Raw genomic sequence first — 14,654 nt, 5'->3', positions numbered from 1 at the left:
GGGCCCTGCCCACAAACCCCAAGCTGATAGAACCCCAGCATGTGTGTGTGCTCATGTCCCCACGCTCCACCTTTGTAAATAGTAATGAATGGGATCCTTTTCCAAGGTCTGCTTTTGGAGTTTATTTCATGCTTTCTTACATTTCATGTTATGTATATGATATGTATATGTATGTTATGTAAATATAGAACATATAAATAATATATATTATGTAGTGTAATTATACAAATATAGTGTATATATGTATATTTCTTGACTATATTACTATATTATTCTAATTTTATATAAATATACTGTGTATGTATTTATATATATAAATATACTGTGCATATATAATTATATAAATATAGTGCATATATGTGTATTTCTTGACTATGTTACTATATTACCCTGATTTTATGTAATATAAATATAATGTATGTATATAAATATAGTACATATATGTATATATGTGTATATTATGTAATTATATAAATATAGTGTATAGATGTACATTTCTTGACTATATTACTGTATTATCCTGATTTCATATATATATATATATATATATATATATATATATATAATTTTAAAAACATTTAAAAAACCTATTCAGTCAAATAATAATCCTATTGCTTGGCCACCAGTCAGGGGAACAAAGGTCTTTCAACAAATGACTTGCCCAAGGCCAACAAAAGCTGAATGTCAGAGAACAGAGTTCCCAAAGGTAGACCCAGATTAATGAGGCCAGAGGTCTGACTAGGATGCGCTTGGAGGACCCCTCAGGGCAAGGAGTGCCAACTGTTTTAGAAAGTAGCAGGTCACCAATTGCCTGCAAGAGTGACATTCCTGGCCTCAAGTCACCATCCGTCAGAGACAGAGGTGAAAGGAGGCTCCAGACCCTAAATTGTCACATGTGGCCTTCAGGGCTGGCCTGGGAGATCCAGTTGCAAACGAGAACAAATCAAAGCCTGAGGTGAGGAGAGAAAAAAGTATCAGACAGGAGCAAAGAGCTGGAGATTAAAGGAACATGTGTGGTGTCCCCATGGCCCCGGGACATGTGTGGTGCGTCTCATGGCCCCAGACCCCAGAGGCCCCAGGTGACGGCAGGAGAGGTGAGCCGCCTGCAGGTTGCAAGACTGCATGTAAGGAAACACAGAAATGGAAAACAAAGGGCCTAAAAACCTGGAAAGAGCGAATGAAGCATCCCCCCTGCACCCAACCCATTTTCAGAAGTTCTAACAGATGTCCCTTCCACCCCCTTGCTTCTTGGGAATGCCTCAAGAGTTTCACTTTTTGCGAATGGGCCACCTCCCCCATCTCCTACGTTTTCTTTTTGGATTCCTATCTGCTGCTTCTCCATGGATTCTTCTTGTCCTTTTTATTTTTCTTTTAGATACTGACCTTTGTCCTCCCAAATGTTGTTGCTCACAGAGGGCCCTGTCTGCAAACTTATTTCATGCATTTAAGAAGCACTCACCAAGTAAAGCAAAAACAATACCAGGCCTCCGAGCTTACAATGTAGCATGAAAGATGGGCAGCAAACAGGAACCCGAAGCAATGCCTTTTGCCTCATTATTCTTTTGGACCTACCCTCGGACCTGCCCTGCCCTGACGGACTTAAGGTTTTCTAGGTTTTTGGAACTAGCATGGCCCTGAGAGGTCAAAGCCCTGCGTTATGCCCCAGGCTGGCTGACGTTGGGCAGGGTGGTGCTAGTGGGGCCTAGTGGTTGTGGACGGTGTCAGTGCTGACTGGCTGCTCCTGGGGCATCCCAGCTGTACACCTGACCACCACCCCGGGCTTTGTCATGGAGGAGACCGACCAACAGAGGCCAGAAGTCCCAGGGACAGCAGACCTCTCCACTGCTTTTCACACCTTTGGTGTCTCTTGAGGCCCAGCTCCCTCAAGTTCTGTGGAGGAGCAGAAAGCTTTACCACCCCCGCCCCCCGGAACAGATTCCTTTGCTGATGCTCAGAGCCTATCTTCCCCTTGTGGTTCTCTTCCTACAGGAAAGGCAAATCCAATGAGTGGCATCATGTTTTGCACCCTGTTCTCTTTGGGGAAGCATGCTTGTCCCCTGGGCTGCTTGTGAACACATTGTGAAGCCCCAAGCCTTCAGAAAGAGGAGTCTCGCTCCCCAAAGTTAAAGTCAGCTGGCCTGACTTCCCAGACCCCAGTTCTACTGACACTCTGCGTATTATTTTCTCCTTCTGAAGGGTAAGACAGCCTGATGCTTTCATGACAGTGACTTCCATGCCCTCTCAGCCCAGATGTTTCGATTTCTAGCGGCCGGTGGGCCCATGCTGTTCCCCAGCATGTGCTCAGTCAATAGGAATCAAGGGTAGTGACGAAGGTGCCGCTGGTGGTCACGGCCACGTTCCCCCCGGATTGCTCGGCACTCAGCCTTCCTTTAGATACGTCCCTCTTAATTAACCTCATGTCTGTATCTTTTCTTCATTACATGGAAAGGAAAATATTGTCACTGAAGGATTCAGCAGAGAAAATTTCCCAAGACCAACAACATGGAGCCTCTCCAGGGTTCCCCCTTCATTTCCTAAATTGGCACTTCTCTCAAATTAAAATGAATCTGGCATCGCTTCTTTTTAAAAATGTGTGCTTCCATTCCAGGAAACACAATAATAGACTGATCCTATCAATGAGCAGAGGGAAGACCTCGGGCCCATTCAAATCCCATCGTTCTGTGTGCTGAAACCGGCATCCACCGGACCACGCATACCTTTTGTGAACTCCAGGGGACCCCCTTTCCCTGTTCCTTCTCCCCAAATACCCTGCTTCCCACTACCCTGCTTCACCTAAAACATTCAGGTGAACTTAACACAGCATTTTCTTGCTAAATTGTAGTCCTCAGTAGTATTTTTTTTTCTAGAATCTGAAACTTTTATTTTGAAATTCTCTCCCACGCACGCTTTCCTTTTTCAATTTGGAAATCGAACCAAACACTTACCTCACCCTCTCAGCAATGCCCTTTTCTGAGATATATTTTCAGGAATTAACTCCATTCTGGACAACGAGGACCATATGCTGCATTTTGAGCATCCTGAGCGACAGGTGGCATCTGGTAAAGGGACCTGAGTTCCAGGAACCCCAGGCGGTCCAGTGCACAACTGCATGAGGGTTTATGTTGGTGTGTGGGGCAGAGGGATTGCAGGATTTGATGAGGGTGTGCCTGCCAGGGGGTAGGCACTGGTCCCTGAACCACACACATGCTCGGCCTTCCCCACATTGGAGGACACTGCTCTTTATCACCTGTAGAGTGTCCGTGCTAATTCATTTTTCTAGAAGCCCAGAAGAACCTGACAATCACCGTATCTGCTCCCACACAGTGAACACTAGCACCATCAGGCCCATTAAAGGACCTCTCCTTAAGTGTGGTTCTCATTAACCTCCTGATCCGGCCAACCGTATCACCTCATGACTTCTACCCTTATACCCGTGGTCTAATATCCCAGACCTGCCACCTGCTGCTTTTTCTGTTATTTCTGAAGCAGATGAGAAGAGTTTTGTCTGGGGGTAATTTCCATCCCAGACCATCTGATTTTCTCTGTCCAGTTTTTGGAGCCCTCTCCTCACGGCAGCGGAGCAGACATGCCTGCCTTGGTATCTACTCATTCAGCCTTCACCAGCCGCTGTGGGACCCTGGGGGACTGGAGTCCATAGGACACACCTCATAGACACACAGACATGTCTCGTTCCTATTTCCATGGTGATAGTACATAAATGACTTCTCTCCATGGTATAAGTCAGCAATTATTGCCTTATCTTAGTCTGGGCTATTATAACAAAATATCATAGACTGAATGGCTTATAAACAACAGAAATTTATCTCTCACAGTTCTGGAGGCTGAGAAGTTCAAGGTCAAAGGGTCAGCAGATTCACTGGTGAGAGCCCACTTCCTGGGTCACAGGCAGCCCTCTCCTTGCTGTGTCCTCAATAGGCAGAAGGGGCCAGGGAGCTCTGTTGGGGCTTCTTTTATAAAGACACTACTCCCATTCATGAGGACTCCCCCTTCCTGACCTAATTACCTCCCCAAAGCTCCACATCCCCAAACCATCACATTAGGGATTGGTTTTCAACTGAAGCATATTGGGGGTGGGGTGGGACACAAACATTTACTCTATAGCACACATCACGCTGATTAAACTGGGACCCTCACTCCTGGAGAGAGAACGGCATTTTTCACACCTAAAATGCTTTTAAAATTTGCCAACGTGTGGAAAGAGGGCAAAAATATGGTTTGGAAGATCTTGCCTGATTTCATTCAAATACCTCACTTCTCTGTCTATAAGGACAGAAAGAGAGAAACATGAAAGCACAATTCTGGGGATCTCCTCAGAGATTCCGTTGACCCCCTCCAGGGGGATGGAATGCTCTGAGTGGTACTGAAGGGTGGTGGCAGGAAGTACTTCTCACTGGGAACTCTTCTGGGCTCTCCCTGTGTCCTCCCTCAGAGATTCCACCTTCTGATATGGTTGACAGAGTCTCTCAGGCTCACAGGATAAGCTGGTAGAAATCAAGGCCACAATTCATTGGGAAAAAACTCACAGGTACTTCTTGATGAAGGGGATTGTTTACCCAGCTCTGAAAGCTGAGTTCTCTCCCTGATGGGTCCACCTCAGCTCTACACTATGTTGAGAAGAGCACGTCAGCTCAGATGGAGGAAGAGGAGGCCCCAGGTAGGGCGATCACCGGGTTGAGGGCAAGATGGGCAGGTTTGGTCTTGGGCATAGCTAGTCAACTAACTCCCGATCTCCCAAAACCATAAATGAGCAACAGTATGAACTCCTTATGGTTGTTAATGGTTAAATGAGATAATGCATGTAGCCTGCTCAAACCTGAGACTATACTTCATACACGTCAGTAAAGGTTAGGTAAGAACAATGAACCTTCCCAGAATATCTTGCATTTCCCTCTCCTAATAACAGCCTGCTAAGCTAGGCACCATTACTATCACTTTACATGTGAGGAAGTCCAGACTTTATACTATTAAATATATGTCCCAGCCAGAAAGAAATTTGAAAGCAGGATTAGACAAGACTGGAATGTGTTGGTTCCATCTGAGAGACCCAGAGAGGAAATATGGTGAAGGCTCTGACATAGCCTGGACGGTGACATCTGGGCTCCAACCTCCCTGCTTTCTTCAGCCTTCAATCTGCCCCGAGGGGCAAAAGGAGTTAACTTCATGCACCAGGCACTATGATGGGTGTTTTAAATAAGAAAATCAATAATGGCTGTTTCCATATAGCAAGCATCAGCTACCCCAGTTACCTCATTTTATCCCCGTGAAAGCCCTACCTGGTGGGTGTTCCTGATGGCTCCCTTTTACAGAGAAGGCAATGAAGGAGCAGGAAGGTGAGGTAACTGGTCTGAGGCCACATGATGAGTAAGTGGCAGATCTGGGCTTGCAGCCTCAGGCGAGTTGGTCTGGATGCCCTTTCTCTTGGCAGCAGGATCACAGTGGACACAGATACCTCTGAATTCCTCAGCAGGCCTGTGCCTGGACTTTCCATCCTTCCCTTCCTCTCTGCACCCGCCCGCATCCATCATGTGCATTCTCATTAGACATCTTTGCCCGGTGATCTGTTGATTTGTTATATTAGAATTGCAAACAAATGCTCTTATTTCATCCTTCCATCCTCCCTCTCCTGCCCTCCTGGCGTTCTGGAATTCAGCATTGATTTTTCTGGTCCCGCTCCACTGCCTGACTGACATTTCTGGTTGATTTCCCCCTCAGAGACCTTCAGCTGGCTGGCCAGCTTCCCACCGGAGCCCGGGATGGGATAGCTCTTCACCTGGAGAAGCTGAATTAGACTTTTCCCCTCTTCCCATGCTCACAGGTGCTCAGCACCCCATGGACTCAGTTCCCATTACCCAGTTGGTGGGTAGGATCTCCTCCTCAATCCTTCAGGGCTCTCAACTTGGAGGGGAAGGAAGGGGAAACTGTAGGAAGTAGGCATCCCTGTGAGGTGGGGCCAGGTGAGTTTTGACCTAAGTACTGATGTTTGCAACCAGACCTCAGGTAAATTGACTTCTTGTGGCTGAGGAAGGAGATTACCCTAAAGCAAAGCGGATTGGAAGGTGTGAGGAGGAGGGGCTCAGTGAAAGGGGTGGCAAGGTGGCCAGGTTACCATGTTGCAGAGGGGCCCTAATCCCTTAGTCCGTCAGAAGGCTTCACATAATTAAAAGTTTTCTAAAAATGGATTTAATAATCCTTAGAGGTCATCTAAGCCAGTCTTCTGTCCAGGACACACAGCATATTTCAAAAAGTTAAGACTTATTCTAAGTTTAAGAACCCAAACAAGCACACAGACTCTCTCTCTCTCTCTCTCTCTCTCTGTCTCTCTGTCTCTCTGTCTCTCTCAATGTTCAGTTTCTTCTCTGATAATTATGTGGAATTAAAAGGTATTAAATAGAGCTACATTTTCTTTCTGGAACTTCCCATTCCCACTGGAAGCTGCCCTGTAGGTGCTCAACCTGCTATTTTATGGAAGCCACTACTCTTCCAATAAGATCTGGACCCAGTGCTCCATGAAGTGATCAGTGATGATCTGATCAACAGGTGGTCTGGAGCCAACAGCGGTGGGCTGGAGCCAGCTGCTGCCAGCTCAGGACAGCTGATTATTACATTTTTAGGACTTTCATGGCTGTTGTTAAGCCGGCTTGAGCTCACCACAGTGGGAGTATTGACACCACAGAAACTGGCGTATGCTGTAAATGAGGGCTGTTTTTTCCTAACCAGACACAACCTCACTCCCTCAGCTCCTGTATTTGTATGTTACTTATTCCTTGAGGAAAACAATCATGGGTCATGTTTTCAGACCTATAATGGAAAAGGGGGGAGAGACATAAGAGACTCCGGATTCTCTAATTTCTTAGAAACCTGAATTGGAGGGATAGAAGAACAAGAGCTCTTAACCAAAGACTGAATTCTTGATGCACATTTATACCGAGCCCAGCCATGGTTCTCTCCAGCTCCTTCTTCTATAAATGCTTATTCTCCTCATCAAAGCAGAGATCCTGCCTTTTACTTCTTATAGTACCTGGTAAGGTACTGAAGACACAACAGGTAATTCACAAATATTTGGTTTATTCACTGAATTGCTTTGCACTGAATTGAATTGCTGGCAAAGCACTGGCTTATTATCAGAGATCAACCCTTTCGAACCCTTTCTTTCCAATGAGGTGGAAAATCAGCTGCTGGGTAGACAGATACTTGATTAGGTACGAGCTTGACCTTATAACTTCACTTGGGCTTGTGCCTAGGGCTCTCTACCTCGTCCCGACTTTTCCCACTTGTTTTCCTCCTCCATAGCTTCCCAGGCTTCTGGCCCCTTATTCAGAGCCATATGGTTTGGGACTGCGGGTCTTAGTTTACCTGGCAACTCGGTCCCTGACAATGTTCAGCTTTGCACCTAGAACACTGACAAATAAGGACAACTCAAAGTCCAGCCAGCCAAGAATTGTTGCCAGGTTCCCATCCAAAGGGGTTCAGAAGCTAGGAGGAGCCATCTCCCCAAAACTCTTGCCTGATCAATGTTTCTCACCACAGTTGATCCATTTAAGGGGACCCAGTGCCCAGGGTAATTAAGGGACTCATTCTGGTCTCATGGCCCCAGCTCTGCTCCTACCAAGGGTTGAGGAGGCAAATGCACCTCATTTGGAACCCTGTCCTCTGACTCCCCTGTCATGTGTGATTGCCTCCACTTGTCATGTCTCTCCGTCTTCCCTAACAGCTTCACCCAGAGTCAGAAGCAAGGCTTTCTCCATCTGCTGGACAAAAGGCCACGTTTGCCGAGTGAGGTCCTGCCTCTAGGGGAGGGGCTGTCCTCCCCAATCTAGTGGCTGAAGTCCAGGCTGCTCCCACACGAAGCTGCCAGTGGGTATTCATTTTATAAGGGCCAAGACCTCTCCGGGAGTCTTCTCAAAAATTCTGGAAAATGTTCACTCATCCATTGTTGTTTATGGACAACTCCACAGAGTTCATCAGCCTCCAAAAGCCCAGCAGGGGGCCCCAGGCCAACGACTCCAGATTAAGGACACCGGACGAAATGCTTCTCAGTCACACTGTCCATTTCCTTCCTGGACACCCGTTCTTGTTTTTCATCTGGAATCCCTCCCCTCCTCCAGGAAGGAAAATGATTGTCGCATAGGATCCCTCCACATTACAGATGAGCAAACTGGCCCCCGCAGGGGCTGTGTACGTACATCAGGCTCACACAGTAAGTTGTTAAGAGAGATGGGGCTGGAAGGCAGGCCCGGGCAGCTGTGGTTTTCTCCGGCACTCGGAGCAGCTATGGAGTGCTGCTGTATAATGCTTCCGTGTCATGCATCTCTCACAGGCCTCCGAAACAACCTTAGCAAAACCCTGGCCTTCCACGTCTCCCCAGCTAGGGGTGCACATCAAGGTTTCAAAAGGAAAGGGAGTGAGCCCTCTGGGGAGCAGATAGGTCTTCCCACAAAGGTAGATAGGACAAATGAGCAGCTCTGTCTGTCCCAGATGACATCTGGAAGACTGATACCCTAAGTGGCTCTGACACACTGACTCCACTGTTAATGGGGCAGCTCTAACTACCCGTTAATTTCATTACTGTTCTATCAGCAGCAAGCGATCATGTTCACTTCACTCCCCCTCCCCAACTCTTCCATCACTTGACTGCTGAGGAGAGTTGCTCCCCACAGGTTGGCTGTAGGGACCAGAGATAACTGGGGGACCAGAAAGAATGGCCCTCCTCTCAGGACAGAACTCTAGGAACTGGAGGGACCTGCTCAGCCTGCCCCAGAGCCAACGGCCAAGAAGGCAGACGTGCTCTCCCCTTGGACTCATAACCTTCACAGAGGGCCTCTCAGCCCTCTCTCTGAAATTCCAGAATAATCTCTACATGTTCAAGAGTTAGGGTTCTCTTCCATTCTGGCTTGGAGCTTCTCTGGGCAAGTTGGAAAACCAGAGAGGCTCAGGCAGGTAAGTCTGATCCTTGGCCTCTCACTTCTTGGTTCAGGGAGCCAGACAGGGACCCAATCTTTGAGCTCTCTACCACCCAAGGCTTGGAGGCCTCAAAAATGAGATGACTCAAGCCTGCAGAAAATTCCCAGGCTACGTTCTCCTGTGTCCCCACACGCTCAAGGTATGGGTTGTTTTTGTTGCTAACTTAGGGTAGGTCCCGACTCACTGACACCTACCCCCTTTCTTTTTAAATAGCGGTTGACCACACCTCCAGGAGACCCTGGGTAAGAAAGACAAGTGGGAGAACAGGTGGATTCAGGGCTCACCCTTCCTAGCTGAGGCCCCTCCGTGCCTCATGAGCAGCAGGGGGACAGCTTGATTCCACCTCCAGGTGCTGCCGGGTGAAGCCTTGCTTTGGGCTCCCTTTTCACTGGACCCCTGCCTTGAGGTTTCTGGGAGTCACCATGGGAAGGGAGTCTGAGGCAGTGGCCTTTGCCTTCCCAGTCAGCATCACATCCCCCCAACAAGAACTGATAGGCTGAGCAGCTTTATATTTCCCCCCGGGCGGTGGGGGGAGGGGGTGGGAGAAGAAACTTATATTTTGTTGTTTGCTGTGCCTGATGTCCCCAGTGAGGAAACAAAAGAGGGGCAAGCAGTCAAGGACACATCCTTGCCTGTAGAAAGCTTTCTAAGAGAAGAAAGAGGGGACAGCATGGTTCCTGGACCTAGGGGGACCTCCAGGAACAGAAGGCCTGGCCCGGCCCTTTAAGAGAGAGCACGAACAAGCTCACACTCTTCAGCTGCCTCAGCGGCCCAGAATGGCCTGCGTACACCAGGCTGGGATCTGCACACACTCACAGGGGTGGGATGCGGGGCTGTGCAAGTTCCTTGTAGCAGTGACCTTCCCAGAGGTGACAGCCAATGAGCCTCCTTTTCTTAAATCAAGAAACCTTCCATTTCCCTCAGGCTTAGTATGGACATTCTTCCAAAATGAGGCTCAAAGCACCAGACACCAAAACATGACATCACATACTGCCCACTTCCTTCCTCAACAGCCCCCTCCCCATCCCAAAAAAGGCAGGCTGGAAGGACACACGAGAAATTCTTGGCCTTTTCTCTTGGAGTAGTCACAGGTTTATTTTTGTCTCAAGTCTTGGCTTAGCTTTGAGAGTTAGAGTAGAGACAAGAAGATGTTTGCCTCCCCTGCTTTGACCAAGGGGAACACTTCCAGAAGAACCTGCAAGGCAGTCATCTGTCATCATCGCCCCCAGCCAGCCATCCTGGCACCCGCAGCCAGAGATCGAAGAGGCAGGAACACAAGGCAGGGCCTGTGCCTCCCCCTGCAGCGTGCCACCCACCGTAACCCCTTTCAAGGCACTCAGGCCCGCCCAGCCCAGGGAGCTCACAGCAGGCCCAGCTCTCGCCAGCACGAATCAGCAGGGCTCCAAAGGCACCGATTAAAGCAGATACTGTAACTCTGGAGAAGCCTGGTGGCCGTGTGGTGCTGGGCAGTCCAGGGAGAGAGGGCACGGGCCAAGTTTCTAGTCTCAGTCCTCCCCGGAAATAGTGGTGAGCAGGCACTCACACACTGTGACGTGTGGTGCGAAAGGGGTGAGGGCCACGCTCTGGGCTCTCCGGCCCAGGATGTGCCACCGTCTTCCTTCTGTAGGGAAAGACTCTGCTCATGAGCAATTCTGTTCCAGCCCGAGCTGTCCAGTCTCAGAAGGGGAGTATGAGGGAGGGACATGACCATCAGCACGAGGGATCCAAGAAACAAGTATCAGCTGGAAGACAGCTCCCAAAATGGTCGGAAATGAAGGCCCTAATTACATCCCTCCATTGGCTGTGACCTTGGGTCACCACACACCGGCAATTATTTACTCTGGCAAAGTGATTAGGGAATTGGGGCCACGGAACTGATGTGTTGGGGTAGAGGCACATGGGGTACGGAAGATGAGGATGGTGATGGGAAAGATGCTCTTTTTTTGCATCTGCCTCCTCTTAATTGGGTTCAGCACAGGCATCAGTGAGGGGGCTGTACGTTGTGGGGTGCTCCTCAGTCAGGGTGAAATATCCGGAGGCCCAAACACAAAAGAGGGGTAAGAAAAGGGAAGAGGGATAAGAGCCAAAGAAATAGTCACCTGCTAAAAAGTGAAAGTCCTGTGCGAATCAGGGAGAGGAGAGAGAAGTTTCGAGAAGCCTGCCCACCTCCCCATGCTCCCCAGGTCAAGCACAGAGAAGTCAGACCAGGCAGCTAGGACAACAGCCAAGATGGAAGAGCTCTGGACAACACCAGGTGATATGGACCCTAAGCCAAGACTGATATTATGCAGCAGGACTTCTCCAGGTGTAGTCCCTGTACCAGCAGCATCAGCATCAGCATCTCCCAAGAACTTGCTAGAAAGGCAACTTCTCCTGAATCAGAAACCCTAGGATGGGGTCCGATTTATGATTTGTTTTTTTTTTTTATATTTTATTTATTTATTCGTGAGAGACCCAGAGAGAGAGGCAGAGACACAGGCAGAGGAGAAGCCGGCCCCATGCAGGGAGCCCGATGTGGGGCTCGAGCCCGGGACCCGGGATCACGCCCTGAGCAGAAGGCAGACGCTTAACCACTGACCCCCCAGGTGGCTGGTTCCTGTTCAAGTCTGAGCGCCTGTAGGGTAAGGGGACTCCATTCCTTTTTCTCTCCAGCCTCTGCCCACGTGAGCTTTTCTTTCTTCAAATTTTGTATTCAAAGTTCCCAAGACTGGGCATTGCTTTCAATGTATCAATAACCATTTCTGTACAGAGGTTTTGTCTTCGACCTGCAATTAGCAGGGACGACGTTGGAGTACGGTTCATTCAGAAACAGCAGCGTCAGGGCCGCACCTCACGCTCAGTAGCCTTTGCCCCAGCTCTGCTGCGTGGACAGCAGGTACTTGTCGGTGGCGCGCTGGGTTCAGTGTCTGTCACACTAGCCCGCCTGCAGGAATGGTGGGAGCACCGGTCCCGTACCTGATAGGACAGGAGGTGAAGAAATCTGGAGCACCCACTGGGGGCCAGGCAGTGCCCTGAGCATTTCACACACATTATCTCAAGCCTCACAACAGCCCCATCGTGTCGCTTTAGACAAACATTATATGGTCTCATTCACTTGGGGAATATAAATAATAGTGAAAGGGAATATAAGGGAAGGGAGAAGAAATGTGTGGGAAATATCAGAAAGGGAGACAGAACGTAAAGACTCCTAACTCTGGGAAATGAACTAGGGGTGGTGGAAGGGGAGGAGGGCGGGGGGGGGGGGTGACTGGGTGGCGGGCACTGAGGGGGGCACTTGATGGGATGAGCACTGGGTGTTATTCTGTATGTTGGCAAATTGAACACCAATAAAAAATAAATTTATTATTAAAAAAATAAAAATAAAAACATGGTCAGAGAGGTGAAGTAAGTTGGCCAAGGCCACACCACCGTCTGGTGTCACAGAGTTATTATTTGGGCCACTACATTACCTTGCCTGCTCCTGATCCAAAATTATTAAAAGAAGAGCCAAGAAAATAACCCCGCTCTATTTTCTTTGCAGGTAATTTGTAAGCCACCAGACCAAAAGCTGCCCAAACACCCATGCAGGAGAGAGAGCCAGGGTTCTGCCGGGGGTGGGGGGGACTCCCTGGCTGTAACCTGAAGCTAGCTAGGACATGGGCCTACAGATGGGAGGCAGAGTAGTCCTGGCGATGGCTTGAACTGTGCCCCTAGAAGCCACGTGTTGAAGTCCTAACCCCGGCTCAGAATGTGACTGTATTTGGAAATAGGGTCTTTAAAGCGTAATTAAGTTAAAATGAGGTCATTAAGGTGGCCCTGATCCAATTTGGCTGATATCTTTATAAGAAGAGGTAATGTGGACACTCAGACATGTGTAGAGGGAAGGCCGTGTGAAGACACGGAGAGAAGAGGCCCTGCTACAAGCCAAGGAGAGAGGCCTCGGACGGAACCGACCCTGCTCACAGCTCGATCTTGAACCCCTAGCCTCCAGGACTGCGAGATAATACGTTTGTGTTGTTTGGGCCACCTGGGTCTACGGCACCTTCCTGGGGCTGACCTCTTCCTGTGGCCCGTGGAACCGTCCACCCTCCGCAGCTCCTGCGGTGCCCCCCTGGGGCTGATCGGCCGGCAGTGCAGATTCCGTGCATCTGGGACTGCATAGGCGCGGCCTCCCAGCTGCAGGACCTCAGGGAGACAGGCAGTTCGGACGGAGAGGCAGTGCTGGCTCCAGGCCTCCTGCCTCCGGCCCACGTGGCCTCTGCACACGCATGGCAGGTACCTGCTGCCCCTGCATTCCGGTGTTTGCCTCCCTCCTGGCAGGTGCCCAAAGCCAGAGCATGAAGCCCCGACAGCTGAGAAAGGAAACTCGGGGGCTTACACAGACTTACAGAGAAGAGGGATACCTTCCGGGGCCGGGAGGCAAGGAAGGAGAGGGGGCAGGTAGCAGTGAGGGCGGCCCGGCAGGGCCCGAAGAGCAGGGGAGAAAGGCCAGCTCATGGAACAGTGAGCCCCTGCACATACCACACAGTCCCTCCACCCCGACACCCACGCAGACACAGTGGTATGTTCAACTTCCACCTGGAGACACGGCGAATCTCAGTGCACTCACACGCCCCCTACACACACACCCCCCAGGTACCGTCCATGTGCCTGGCGGGAGCACCCCCACTATATCTGCTGAGTGAACGTGCGCCTCGGAGACTTCCCTCTTTGCATTCTCCACATCCACTCTCTTTCTGGGCTCCAGAATTGTGCATCCAGTCCTGCAGCTGTGTGGAGAGTTATACAACCCCAGAAGCCTGCCAGGACATTCCATGGGGCTTGGCAGAAGGGAGGGGAAATGTGGCCCAGAAATTCTACAGCCAGTTTCAGGGTGTGGGTGCATGGCTCCAGGTGAGCTGACTAAGAGCCTCCTCTCCCCTGCCCAGACCTGCCCATCGCCCCCTCCCCATCACAGGCAACCAAGAAGCAAGGCAGAGGGCATGTGGGGTTGGCAAGAGCTCAGAGGTGAGGCCAGCCTCTGCAGCTCCCAGCAGGGACCAGACAAGACTTCCCCTCTCCTGCTTCTGTGCCTGGGGGGCCTGAGATGGGGGTAGACGGGAAGGCAGGAGGGAGACGAAGCCGTTTGTATCTAATTATTGTAGAATTATTCGTGGTCCTGGTTTGCTTCTTCTGTGTCCTCTTTTTATGGGGCCAAGAGCTCTCTCTGAACTCCTATCTCTACCAATTTCCTCGGAGGAGGCTGGAGGTACAAAGCAAAGCCAAAACAACCGGAGGGGCTAATCACTGGGTCTGGACAGTGATGGGATTAAAGTCAGTGACAAATTTTATTAGGAAGCTCTAACCATGCCCAGATAAGTGTGTGCGGGAAGATAACAAACTCAGCTGTGAGCTGGCTGGCCACTGGGGAGCCCTTAAAAGACTGAGCCCCTGTGATGGGCCAGGATCGGGGGTGGGAGGGAGGAGTTGATGAATCAGTTGCAGGCAGAAGGCTGGCCTCTCCCCCGTTCACACCCGAGCAGCACCCTGGACCCCAGCTCCAGCTCCACCGGGGGGTAGGATAACTGGTCTCACCCGCCCCCATCTCCATTCATACTCTGGGGTTATATTTTTGGTAAGCCTCATCATTACCCTCGGGATCTTCTAAATCCATTCTGCCAACACAGGACCCTAGGAGATCCTAGGTCACATAA

General features: G+C 49.9%; 1 protein-coding gene across 6 annotated transcripts in view; it reads right to left on the bottom strand.

Moving 5' to 3' along the window:
• Positions 1–14,654, bottom strand: part of PLXNA4 (plexin A4) — a 427,913-nt gene that overhangs the window by 300,745 nt on the left and 112,514 nt on the right. The gene's annotated exons all lie outside the window — the stretch shown is intronic.

Source organism: Canis lupus, chromosome 14, assembly GCF_011100685.1.
Source record: "Canis lupus familiaris isolate Mischka breed German Shepherd chromosome 14, alternate assembly UU_Cfam_GSD_1.0, whole genome shotgun sequence".
Classification (NCBI taxonomy): domain Eukaryota; kingdom Metazoa; phylum Chordata; class Mammalia; order Carnivora; family Canidae; genus Canis; species Canis lupus.
The sequence above is the reverse complement of the archived record's forward strand: the minus strand, read 5'-3'. Positions and strand labels throughout refer to the sequence as shown.